Source organism: Protopterus annectens, chromosome 4.part0 (genome assembly GCF_019279795.1).
Source record: "Protopterus annectens isolate FY-2018-M chromosome 4.part0, PAN1.0, whole genome shotgun sequence".
NCBI classification, from domain to species: Eukaryota; Metazoa; Chordata; order Ceratodontiformes; family Protopteridae; genus Protopterus; species Protopterus annectens.
Window position 1 is genome coordinate 125081569 of NC_056733.1, and position 12997 is coordinate 125094565.

At 46.6% G+C, this 12997-nt stretch overlaps 1 protein-coding gene across 1 annotated transcript in view; it reads left to right on the forward strand.

The window, feature by feature from the left end:
- The window catches only part of LOC122800226 (dynein axonemal heavy chain 17-like), a 17083451-nt gene that overhangs the window by 2178833 nt on the left and 14891621 nt on the right, over positions 1-12997 (forward strand). The gene's annotated exons all lie outside the window — the stretch shown is intronic.

Here is a 12997-nt window from a genome sequence, read left to right on the forward strand (position 1 = left end):
TTCTGTATGCATTTCCTCCTTTCCCACTGATCTCTCAAGTAATACAGAAAGCTATCGCTCAGAAGGCCTCATTGATCCTCATTGCTCCTTACTGGCCTCGACAAGTGTGGTTCCCCTTTCTACATCGATTTTTTGGGCGACCGTGGAACCTGGACCTAGTTCCAGATCTTTTGATCCACCAGTCGGGTCAGTTTCATCGCTCCCTCCCCTCTCTGAACCTCACTGCTTGGTTCCTCCAGTTCCAACCGTAGCCAGGCTTCCTCAATTATCTCACTCTGTTAGAGATATATTGATAGCTTCCCATAAATCTTCCACTCGAAAGATTTATTTGAGTAAGTGGAAACGCTTCTCATATTGGGCACAAGGAAAGAACATAGATCCTTTCACCGCTTCCATCCAACTAGTCCTTGATTTTCTAGCTGAACTCTTCCACGCAGGTTCATCTCCATCTACTCTTAAGGTTCAATTGGCAGCTATTTCTAATTTCCATGTGGGCATTTCTGAATCTGCCCTAATGTCCCACAAACTTTGCAAAGCCTTTTTGAAAGGAGTTTTTCTTCTCAGACCTCCTATAAGAAATCCTCCTTCTCCTTGGGACCTAAATTTAGTTCTTGCTTCTTTGATTCTTTCCCCTTTCGAACCTGCAGCTTCATGTTCCTTGAAATTATTATCATGGAAAACTCTCTTTCTGGTGGCTATCACATCAGCTAGAAGAATTTCAGAACTTCAAGCACTCAGTTGTCGTTCTCCTTATCTTGTGTTCCATAAGGACAGAGTTTCCTTACGAACTAACCCGTCCTTTTTGCCTAAGGTGGTTTCAACATCAAATATAAATCAAACCATTGACCTTCCTGTCTTTTTCCCAGAGTATTCAAATAGGTCTGAACAAAAATTACACTGCCTGGATGTTCATCGTCAATTAAGGTACTACTTAGATAGGACGAAACAATTCAGAAAATCTGATCAGCTGTTTGTCTCCTATGCGGAAAGCAGAAAGGGACTTTCAGTTTCAAAGGTATCATTATCCAGATGGCTAACATCTTTGATTTCCCTGGTATATGAAATTAGACAACAAAAATTGCCTAATAAACCTAAAGCCCATTCCACCAGAGCTTTGGCTACTTCTTTAGCCTTCCAAGACAGGCTGCCTATTGACACCATTTGTGCAGCGGCTACTTGGGCTACTCCTCACACTTTTATTTCTCATTATAAGTTGGATTTAGCTTCTAGGCATAGAGCTAATTTTGGTTCCACTGTTCTCAGGAGTCTGTTCCGTTAGGCCACCCGGGACAAGGTGCTAGGGACGCGGTCCCATCCAGCAAGAATGAAGGCGAGATAGACAACTTAACATATAGAAGTTATGTTCTTACCATAACGTTCCATGTTAGTTGTCTTCTTCTCGCCTTCTTCTTGCGTCCCACCCTCCTTCCCCCTGGCCTGGACAGACCTAGAGGAGTTGTGATCGTGACCTCTCTTTCTACCACCTCTTTCTTAGTCATATGCTATTATGCATATTTCTTGGTTCAGGATGTAGGTCACCCTTTTTCTTCCTGTTGTTAGAGGTGGATTCTGTTTTTACAGTTATATTGTTACTGTTATCAGCTGGGGTTAGCTTACAAACGAGATCTGAGGTAACTCTCGCCTAGCATTGTGGGATATAAGGGGAGCCTCGAGCCGGTGGAACAAACTCTCGAGCTTTTAGAGTGGCCGAGTCGGAGCCGAGGTCGGCTCCGAACCCATCCAGCAAGAAGAAGGCGAGAAGAAGACAACTAACATGGAACGTTATGGTAAGAACATAACTTCTATTTTTCAGGAGGTCTTACCTAGTTTTTCTGGTAAAAGCAAAACAGATATATCTTCCCCTTCCTCTTCATCTTCCTAACTAAACAAACCACAAATAAGAGGTCGAGCAGTGCCAGCTTATCCCTCTGCACCAACGACCAAAAAACTGAGAACTTCAGTTCCTGCCATCTCTGCAGAACCAACAGTTTTTTCAAAGGCTACTTCAGTGCTGATTTCAGCACCAAAACTGACTTCTCCACCGGTGCTGAAATTATCAGAAGAAATATTAGACCATCTATGTAGCTGACAACCTTGGCACTGTCTTCGATTGTAGCACTGATATCTTTGAATCCATTGGAAGGTCCTGAAATTTCTTTCTTGGATAGACCTAGGACCAGATATTCGCCATCCATAGATCCCTTTTCTGGTCAGTTGCCTAGCCCATTCTTGGAAAGACCTAAATCCCCCTCTACCCAGTCAATTTGTTCCACTAGGAGCCTAACACAAATAGACTTGTTGAGCTTGGTAGATCAGCTTCTTGCGGCGAGGGGACTTGCAGGGGCATTCTCAGTTCTGGGCCCTTTGGATGCCAGACCCCCTCTTTCTGTGACCTCTCCAATTCTTTCTCCTCTAACCTCCTCTGTGGCCTTAGAGTTTCCAGCTCTGAAGTTTCCCGTGCCAACTGTTTCACTTCTGATGAGATCTGCTTCTCCGGTATCGATGTCTACCTTGAGTTCTTCAGCTCTGTTGGATCTGGAGAACTCTCTAAGTTGTGGCTATGCTGTTGACCCTGAGGAGTGGACTCGACTCTGTTTTTTTTTTCGGAGCCGTCTCTGCATCTTGGAGCTTCGGCATGCGTTAGCTCTATCTCGGCTTCAGCTTCAGGAGCGGCTTCTTCGGAGCAAGGAGTGACCACTGCTCTGAGGCAGTCCTTCTCGATTCCAGGCTCCTTCCCTCTTCGGGGGTCCAGCCTTCCAGGCTATGGAGAGGGCCTAGTTCAATGTGGGCATTCAGTCAGTTCCTTTCCTGTTGGAGCAGCTCTCCGATCCTTCCTCTCGACCAGAGCTTCCTGCAATCTCAGTGCCTGGACAGGGAGCACCAAAGCCAGAGGAGACACCTATTCAGGTATTATCTTCTTCTGATACCTCCCCAGATCACCCCACTGAGGAGGTTCCTCAGAAGAGAAATTGTAGGAGGAAATACTTAGATTCCTTGGAGAAATCCATCACAGAAAACACTGATTTTGATGAGGGGGAGGGTTCCCCATGATCACCCCCGGAAGACATCTACTTTGGAGACATCCTTGAGATCCTTAAACAGGGGGGTGGCTGGATATCCCAAAAGCCCTCTTCAGTGGAATCAGTGTACCTACAGGCCTTCGGTGCTCGACCATCTACCTCTTGGGTTACTGCACCTGTTGACAACCTCATTAAGTTGATCTCACAGCGAGTGTGGAAGGCTCCTGACAGCATAGAATCTGTTCCCAAAAGGCCAGACAAAATTCTATCTGCACCAGAAAACCATCAGTTTGGGTAAAAGGATTACCAGTAGATGCCATGGTGGTAGTGGTGGCCACAAATAAGGAACTGGCAGAGGAAAGTTCCGCTATCCATCCTCCCAATGGAGAGTCTCAGATGATGGTTAGGTTTGGAAAGTGGGTTTATGCTTCATCCACCTTTGCATTGCAGCCTTTGAACTTTATGGCACACTTCACCAGACTTCAGAGGGATGTGATTAAAGAGCTATCAGATACGCTTGTGGGAGCTGTATCTGAAGAGGTCTGAGATAGGGTTGCTTCTCAGTTGGCCACTCTAGAGTTTATTTCAAATTCATCCATGAGGCTCACAGCATATGCAGCCGAAGGGATGACTAGAAGAGCGAGATCAGGCATAGCCATTGGGAGACATGCTTGGATGCACTTATGCAAATTTGTGGAGCCATTTAAGCCTTCATTCATCAATGCACCCTTTGACAGATCATCCTTTTTGGCTTAAAGTTTGAGAAACTTTGTTCAGGTGTGAGAAAGATGGAAAGACCCTTTCTGCAGTGGGCATATGCTTTTTTACTCCTCAATGGTCCTTCTCCAGGAGCCAGAGGAGTGGGAAAATGTGGTTCAGAAAGTCCCAGGGCCTTTTCAGGACACGTGGCACTGGCTCTCCCAGGTAAGAGGGGGAGCTTTAATGGAAGACACCATCCATGTGGCAGAGGTGGTTCACAAAATCAGGGATACAGGAGCTCCTTTCCTGGCAAACCCTACCAGCATTCCTGAAAGGAGGCCCAGTTGCTTTCCTCTGGAAGCAGTCGGGGGGGCATCTATCCTTGCACCATTACTCCTGATTGATAATTTTAGATGTCTGAGTGCAAAGGATTATAGCCAGAAGATACATCATACCCTTTCCTTCTCTTCCAAACAATTCCAACAGAGTCCCTGATGTTCCATCCAGTCAGAGGGAACCAGATCTACTAGAAATTCAAAAACTGCTTCAAAAATGAGTCATCCAAGAGGTCCCACCAAACCAGATAGAATCCAGAATGTACTCAAGATTCTTTTTAGTGACAAAGAAGACAGGGGACTGGAGAGCAATTTTGGATTTCAGTGTCTTGAACAAATCTGTTCAACAAACAAAATTCTGGATGGCCATGGTTCAGTCCATTCTCCCATTTCTAGGGAAAGACAATTACATATGCTCGATAGATCACCAGGACACATATTACTACACAAAAATGAACAAGTACTTCAGGAGATTTCAGCACTTCTGGCTGGGAGCCAGTCATTATCAGTTAAGAGCTTTACCCTTTGGCCTCACCACAGCCCCCAGGCTGTTCACCAAATGCATGGCAGTAGTAGCAGCTCAGGTGTTTCTGCACTTGAATGACTGGCTCATTACTGCTCCCGCCAGACATCTACTAGAACAAACAAGAGACTATGTTCTCTAGACCTGCGCCAACCTGGTGATTACCGTAAATTACAAAAAAATCACAACTGACTCCAACACTAACTTTAGAGTTCATGGGAGTGGTGCTGAATACCAGTATTTGCATAGCTTCCTTTCCCTTTCCAAGACTACAAAAGATCAAGACCCAAGTAAAAAAGATTGTCAGAAACAAGAGAGTAGCAATTCAACTAGTCCTGCAGGCCTTAGGTTTGATGGTGGCGGCCATTACGTTACTTCCTTTAGCAAGATTTAACATGAGAATTCTTCAGTGGCTTCTGGAATCTCAGTGATCTCTCCCTTTTTAATTTCTCCATATCTTTTGAGTTTCTAATACCATGATGGGAATGGACCCCATTCCTAAGTCAAAGTAGGATTAACGTTCATGAAATTAGTATTGTTTCGCTCTTTGATGTCAGCCAAAAGTGCTCTTCGCAGCACCTGCAGTGTGCCCAGTAATGACTCCGTCTGCAGTTCATATGGAGTTACATGTATTAGTAACATATCTAAATATGATTGTAGACTCTTTTTTTATATAAGACCCGCTGCTCCTACTTCCACATTGCTCTGGTTTCTGCTTGCAAAGCCTGATATTTTATGAGTTTGTGTCTCTCTGTACACAGGACTCTGTAGTCACTGTGTGTGGCGATTTCAGTGATCAATGCTACTTTTGCCTTCTTTTCTTGGCCACTATATCTAGCTTTCTAACATCTATCTTTTGAACTGTTGGTAATAGATGATCCCATGTGATGTAGACTTCATCATTTTCTCTGATGCTTTGTGGCTCATGTTTCCAGTGTTTTTCAACCACTTTATTATCATAATGTTTGCACAATCCTCAGTGCAGCATTCTTGCCACATTATTATGCCTTTCAGTATACAGTCTTCTGCCATTAGTATATCGCAATGAGCAACAAGGTGTGCAGCTGTTTCCAATTCTGTTTTGCAAGACCTACATTTGTCTGTTTCTCCAACATGTTCAATGGACTTTGTAAACCAACGTGTACGAAACCCACTGTCTTGTGCCCCCAGTATTAACCTTTCATCTCTTGGTTTGAATTTGCTTCTCAACCATTCCTGCATTCGTTATTGATCAACATAAGATTATTCCAGAAGTTTTCTATACTTGCAACTATATTTATGATTTTCTACATTTCTTGTCTTCTCATCTGGTCCTTCACCTTATATTCTTTCTTTTGTTTTTTGGCACATCCAGTTGATGCCTGTTTTTTTATCTACTTCTGGTTTGATTTCCATTCCTGCTTGACGCCAATATGGTTCTGCTAGATTAAGCAGAGAAGTCATCTTGGATTTATTCTCCTCATGTTTCAAAATGTTCACTACATTTGGGTCTTGTGAGGTCAGCAGATATGTGTGGAGTCCCACAATTGCAGATCTGTATGTGTAATCAATTTCAAGGAGGCCCATCTGTCCTTCAGAATAGGGAATATATAATCTTGGTATGCCCTGATTTTTAAAAATCATTTGGTGAGCATGAAGCATCCTTCTTGTTTTCCTATCTATCTGTCCAACACGTTTTGGGGCCAGTTAATCACTCCAAAACTGTAAGTTAGGACAGGAAGAGCAAATTGGTTTATAGCTTGGATTTTGTTCCTAGATGTCACTGCTGTTTTCAGGATTAATTTAAGTCATCTGAAATATTCCTTACTAAGTTTTATTAGCATTTGTTCATGTTTTATTGTTGATCCTTCATCAGTTCTTAAATATTTATACACTTCTTCTTGGTCAAGTTCTTTTATATCACATTCTTGTCCCAAACTGATGATGTTATGTGATCCTATCTCGCCTACATTCTGACTGATGGGTTCGGAGCCGATCCCTCGGCTCCGACTCGGCACGCTTATGCCAAAGAGCGAAGTCTCTTATTGGCTGAGCTTACTATATCCCAGGATGCACCACTACCAGTCCCCCAGATCTCGTTTGCCGCTTCCCTGCGAAGACGTGGTCTCGAGCTGGCTGGGCTGAGTAGTTATTTTAACTAACTTTTTCTGTCAGTTTTTTGCTGTTTTTTGTCTCAAAAGCTGTTTTAACGGCTAACGCTCTTATTGTGTGTGTTTGGATTGTGAAGACTTGTTGTGTGATTGGGTTGAGTTTGATTTCGGCCCCCCCTTCATCTAGGGCCTTCCGGTCAGTCAACCCTTCTAAAACTTTACAGGGTTTCAGAGTTCCCTGTCATTTGCGCTCTTAAGCGATAACTGTAAGCCTATTTTTTTAGGTTTGTCATCAGTAAATCAGTAGTTGTATATTTCCTGTCAAAAGTTACTGGAATTGTTTACTATAATGTCTCAGACTCCTAGGCCTTCGGGCTTTAAAAAATGTTCAAAATGTGGTTTCAAAATGTCTATCACAGACGATCATTCGCTCTGTGTGTATTGTTTAGGTGCAAAACACTTGCAGGAGTCTTGCAGCGTATGTCACGCTTTTTCCTCAAGGGTCCTCCAGGAGAGGAAAAATAAATTGATTCTTAAGGGGTTAATTAAACCTTCCTTTGAAGAAGCCTTGGCATCCTCTCCTTCTCCGGCTAAAAAGAAAAGGGCGTCGGTTCCGACCAGTCCATCGGATCCGACCGCCAAGAGACATAGGCAGGCCTCTCCTTCGGCTCCAAAGACTTCGGAGCCGAGGTCGGAACGGTCTGCCTCGATGCCACCAGTATCGACTCCTCTGGCTTCGGAGCCGATGGCTGGGGCATCGAGAGGCGGGTCACCTTCGGCTCCATTGCCCTCGGAGCCGACAAGGGTCGCCCGCTCAGACACTTCCTCCTCGGCGCCGAAGTCCACCTCGGCACCGATGGAATCTGGTGTGTGTATTCCCTCGGCGCCGATACTCATCGAGTCGCCTCGGAGCCGGTCCCCTAGCCCTTTGGGGCCGTTGGAGAGGCCGTCTCGAACCCGTTCTGTTTCCTCTCGGTCTTCGAGAATGTCAGATTCTGATATAGACAGGGTGCTCCAAAGACTGTTCCAGTCCCCAGTCTTCCAAAAATTTGTTTCGGTTCCGACCCAGTTGGCTTGGCAGCCGATGACCTTGGCCCACCCCATTGCCATTCCTCCTCCGACTGCTTCGGCACCGTCGGAGCAGGTGCTGTTGGAGCCGGTGGAGATCTCAGGGTCGGCTCCGACCCTTACTCCAACCCAGGCCTTCGGGTCCGAGTTTGGTACGCGGACTTCTTCGGCTGGACCCGGGGTGATGTTCGGGACCTATGCTTTCGGTTCCGAGCCTCCCCCTCGGTGCTTCGGCTGCGGGACTTCCGTCGGCTATCACGGCTCCGGAGACCGGACACTCCCAGGATTCTGGGGGTCCGGCTTTCAGGGCCATGAGGAGTGCCTTGGCCAAGTCCTCTTCGGCCATCTCTCCGGCTTTACCGGCACCTTCCCTGGGCGTGGAGACTGGGTCTTTGGCAGTTCCCCTGTCCGTAGTCAGCGGAGCCCGAGGCCTGAGGTTACCCCAGTGGGGTTCCCCTCCTCCTGAGGGTTCTTGAGTTGTCTTGGAGGAACCCCAAGGAAGAGATCGTGCAAGAGGAAGCACGTGGACTCCCCGAGTCTATTACATCAGACACTGATATGGATGATGCAGAGGGGTCCCCGAAGTCGTCCTCGGATGATGTCTCATTTGCAGACATCTTAGAGATCCTCAAACAACGAGGCGGCTGGATATCCAAACCCCCCTCTGCGGACGAGTCAGTGCTCCTCAAGGCCTTTGGGGCTCAGCCCTCCGCCTCCTGGGTGTCTCCGCCCTTGCACGAGCTTCTGTATTTAGTTTGTCGAAGGGCGTGGGAACATCCAGATACCGTGGAACCAGTCCCTTCTCGTCCAAATAAATTTTTGTCTGCTCCCCCTGAGAAGGAGTTCCTTACTAAAGGCGTGGCTGTAGATGCCATGGTGGTGGCATCTGCTACACAACAGGACGTGGCAGAGGCTTCAACGTCCGTCCATCCTCCTAATAAGGAGTCTAGGAGTATGGACAGGTGCGGAAGCGCACCCTGACTTCAGCGGCCTTTACTTTAAGGTCTCTGAATTATTTGGCACATTTTACCAGGCTTCAGAGGGATCTGGTCAAGGAGTTGTCAGATTCCCTCTCGGGTAACCTACCTGAGCAGCTAGCCCAGTCGGTTAGCTCTCAGTTGGCTATCCTTACGTCAATTTCTAACTCGTCCATGAGGCTCATTTCCTATGCGGCCGAAGGCGGGTAGAGCGGCAGGCACAGGCGTGGCTCTCGTGAACAAGCCTGGCTCCGCTTGTGTCAGTTCGGAGGCCTTCAAGTCTTCCTTCGCCCGACGCTCCCTTTGATGGGTCCTCATTGTTTGGACCCAAGGTTAAAGACACCCTTACCGCTGTGAGCAAGAGGGAAAAACTTTATCTGCCGTAGGTGCCCGTTATTCCACTCCCTTCGGCCTTACCCCAAGGCTAAAGGAGGGGAAAATGTGGTTCCAAATCTCGCAAGTTTTCTCCCAACAGCAGGAAGATTCCCCTTCCAGAGGCAGAGGCGGGAAATTTTTCAGGAGACGCCGTCCCAGAGGCGGCAGAGGGCCCCGCAATTCTGGAGACCGCGAGTCCTTTCGTGGCTCTTCAGCCTCCCACACGTCATGAGGGATTGCCCGGCTGTGCTGCTCGGAGCCAGTCGGGTGTCGTTGCCAAGCACCTAAAAGCCTGGGAGTCAATCACTCAGGACAGATGGGTGCTTGGATCATTGCCGGAGGTTACACCATCCCATTCACATACTCGCCCCACCGTCCAAAAGAATCCCGGACCCACCACCCAGTCAAAGGGAAATGGCAGCCGCAGAAGCTTTAAAGCTGCTAGAAAAGGAGTCATCCAACCGGTCCCCACAGACCAGATCGGATCAGGAAATTACTCCAGGTTCTTTTAGTGCCAAAAGACAGGGGACCTGAGACCAATATTGGATCTCAGCAGACTGAACCAATCCGTCAAGAAATCCAAATTCGAATGGTCACGTTACAATCCATTCTCCCATTGTTGGAGAAGGATGTTTGGATGTGCTCCATAGACCTCAAGGACGCCTATTATCACATACCGATACATCAGGCGTCCAGAAGGTATCTGCGCTTCAGCCTGGGAGTCAGTCATTACCAATTTTGCGCTCTGCCCTTTGGTCTCACCACAGCCCCGAGGGTGTTCATCAAGTGTTTGGCAGTAGTGACGGCTCACCTGAGAAGTCTTGGATTCCAAGTGTTTCCCTATCTCGACGACTGGCTCCTGACTGCCACCACCAGGCATCTACTAATGGACAACCTCAAAGCCACCATCTCCTGGGTATTACCCTGGGGATTACATTCAATTGGTCAAAGTCTGTCTTGCTGCCCTCTCAACGCATAAAGTTTATAGGAGCAGAGATAGACTCAAGATTGATCTTGGCGTCTTTCTTCCTGCCGAAAGGATCCAAACTTTACAGGGCCAAGTTCAAGCTCTGATCTCGAGATCCAAAGCCCCAGCCAGGATGGTTCTACAAGTTTTAGGCTCAATGTCTGCCACGGTTCTTTTAGTTCCTCTGGCAAGATTACACATGAGGATTCTTCAGTGGCTATTGTCAACTCAATGGTCCTTTCAGGATCTTCCCTCAATCATCACATCATGATTACGGATATATGCAAAAGGGACCTTCGCTGGTGGCTTCAGACATCCAATTTGGATCAAGGAAAACCCTTTGTTCTTCCCTCTCCAGTGGTTACCCTGACGACAGATGCCTCCCAGATAGGGTGGGGGGGGCATTGTCTGGGCAGGCTAGTTCAGGGCTCCTGGCTTCCAGACGAAGCTCTTCTCCACATCAACGTGTTGGAGATGAGGGCTGTACTTCTATCCCTACAAGCCTTACACAAGTTTCTTCCTCAGGGCATCATCGCCATCCACACAGACAACATGTCGGTGGTTTGGTATCTGAACAAACAAGGAGGGACCAGATCATACCCCCTTTGCAGAGAGGCCATGAGAGTGTGGGAATGGGCTGTAGCTACCAACCGCTTCTTGGTAGCGACCCACATCCCGGGAAAGTCAAATGTATTGGCAGACAAATTAAGCAGGACAATTCTCTCTCCTCACGAGTGGTCTCTAAACCACACAGTAGCAGCTCAGGTTTTCAAGAGATGGGGGACGCCGTGCTGCGACCTATTTGCAACTCCACAAAACGCCAAGTGCCAAAGGTTCTTCTCCTTGATCCCACATCAGGGAGTACCAGCCATGGATGCTCTAGCACAACCTTGGCCAACAGGGCTACTTTATGCCTTTCCTCCAATTCCACTTCTTCCCAAAGTTATTCAAAAAGCTTCTCAACTGGGGTCTTCAATGATACTGATTGCCCCATACTGGCCTCGTCAGATATGGTTTCCTTACCTGAAGAAGCATGCAGTGGACGATCCGTGGACCTTAGACCTAATTCCGGACTTGCTAATCCATCAGTCGGGACATCGGCATCAGTCCCTTCAATCTTTGAAATTGACAGCTTGGCTCCTCCACTTCCGACCTTAGTTAGAAGGCACACACTAGACCCGGAAGTTGTTCACATTTTATCTTGACCCACAAACCCACCACTAACAAATTGTACCTCAGTAAGTGGAAGAGGTTTGCTATCTGGGCTCAACTCAAGGGCTTAGACCCTATCACTGCTCCTGTCCCAGAGGTTTTGAAATTCTTAACATCCCTGTTTAATCAGGGATCTTCTGTCTCAACTATTAAAGTCCAACTAGCGGCTATCTCTAAATTCCACGAATCCATGGATCCTCCTTTGATGAGCAGCAGACTATGCAAAACGTTCATTAAAGGTGCGAGCCTATTAAGACCACCAATTTTTCATCCTGCATCTCCGTGGGATCTTGATTTGGTGCTTCGCGCATTAACATCTCCCCCTTTCGAACCGGCTGCTACATGCGAGTTAAAATATCTGTCTTGGAAAACTGCATTCTTAGTTGCAATTACTTCTGCAAGAAGAGTTTCAGAGCTTCAAGCCCTGTCTATTAAGCCACCGTACTTGATTTTCCACAAGGATAGAGTATCACTTAGGCCTAATCCATCCTTTGTCCCAAAGGTCTGTTCTAGTTTCTGTCTCCAACAATCTCTAGAGCTACCAGTTTTCTTTCCAAAATTCTCCAATGAAGCAGAATACACTCTCCATAAATTGGATGTTCACAGGCAATTACGCTTCTATTTAGACAGGACTCAGCAACTTCGTAAGTCAGACCAGTTGTTTGTGTCCTTCTCAGATAATAAATTGGGCCAAACCATCACAAAAGCTACTATCTCAAAATGGATCAGAGATTGCATAACTCAGGCTTATTCTTCTTCGAATAAGCAACTTACAACATCTATCAAAGCTCATTCTACCAGAGCTATGGCTACTTCTATAGCTTTTCATTCCAAGCTCGCTATATCGGAAATTTGTGCTGCGGCTACTTGGTCCAATCCGCACACTTTTATTTCCCACTACAAATTGGATGTGGCATCTAAAGGACGAGCATCATTTGGTTCCACGGTACTCAGGAGTGTTTTCCAGTGAGCCACCCAGGATTCAGGTGCTAGGGACGCTGTCCCATCAGTCAGAATGTAGGCGAGATAGGATCACATAACATCTTTTAGTTATGTACTCACCATAACTTCAGATGTTTGGGATCCATCTCGCCTACATTCCTAATACCCACCCTCCTTCCCCCTGCCTTGGAGATCAGAAGAGATTGAACGGTTTTGAGTTCTACTGTTTATCTTGTTTCATCTGACGATGTTATATAAGCAGGGCGTGCATGTGTGCATGTATGCGGACAAACTAGATCTGGGGGACTGGTAGTGGTGCATCCTGGGATATAGTAAGCTCAGCCAATAAGAGACTTCGCTCTTTGGCATAAGCGTGCCGAGTCGGAGCCGAGGGATCGGCTCCGAACCCATCAGTCAGAATGTAGGCGAGATGGATCCCAAACATCTGAAGTTATGGTGAGTACATAACTAAAAGTTTTCCTGGTGTTGCAGTTTTCCTGCTTTAAAGGTTGCTGTTGCCCATTTATCATGACCAAATTACATTCTTATATCATCTGAAAAAGTTTTGACAACTTGCAGTTGTGCTTTCAGTTCCTCATCTCAGTTTTAAATCAACAAAGAGAAGATGAGGTCTTTATACTTTGTTGTTTTCTAGGAGCCAAATTATAGCCATGGCCTAAGCTGTTAAGTAGACAGCTTAATGGGTTAAGGGCAAGACAAAATAGCAGCGATGACAGAGTCACCCTTGAATATCCCCCTTTGAATTTTTATCCCTGAGTTAATAATTTG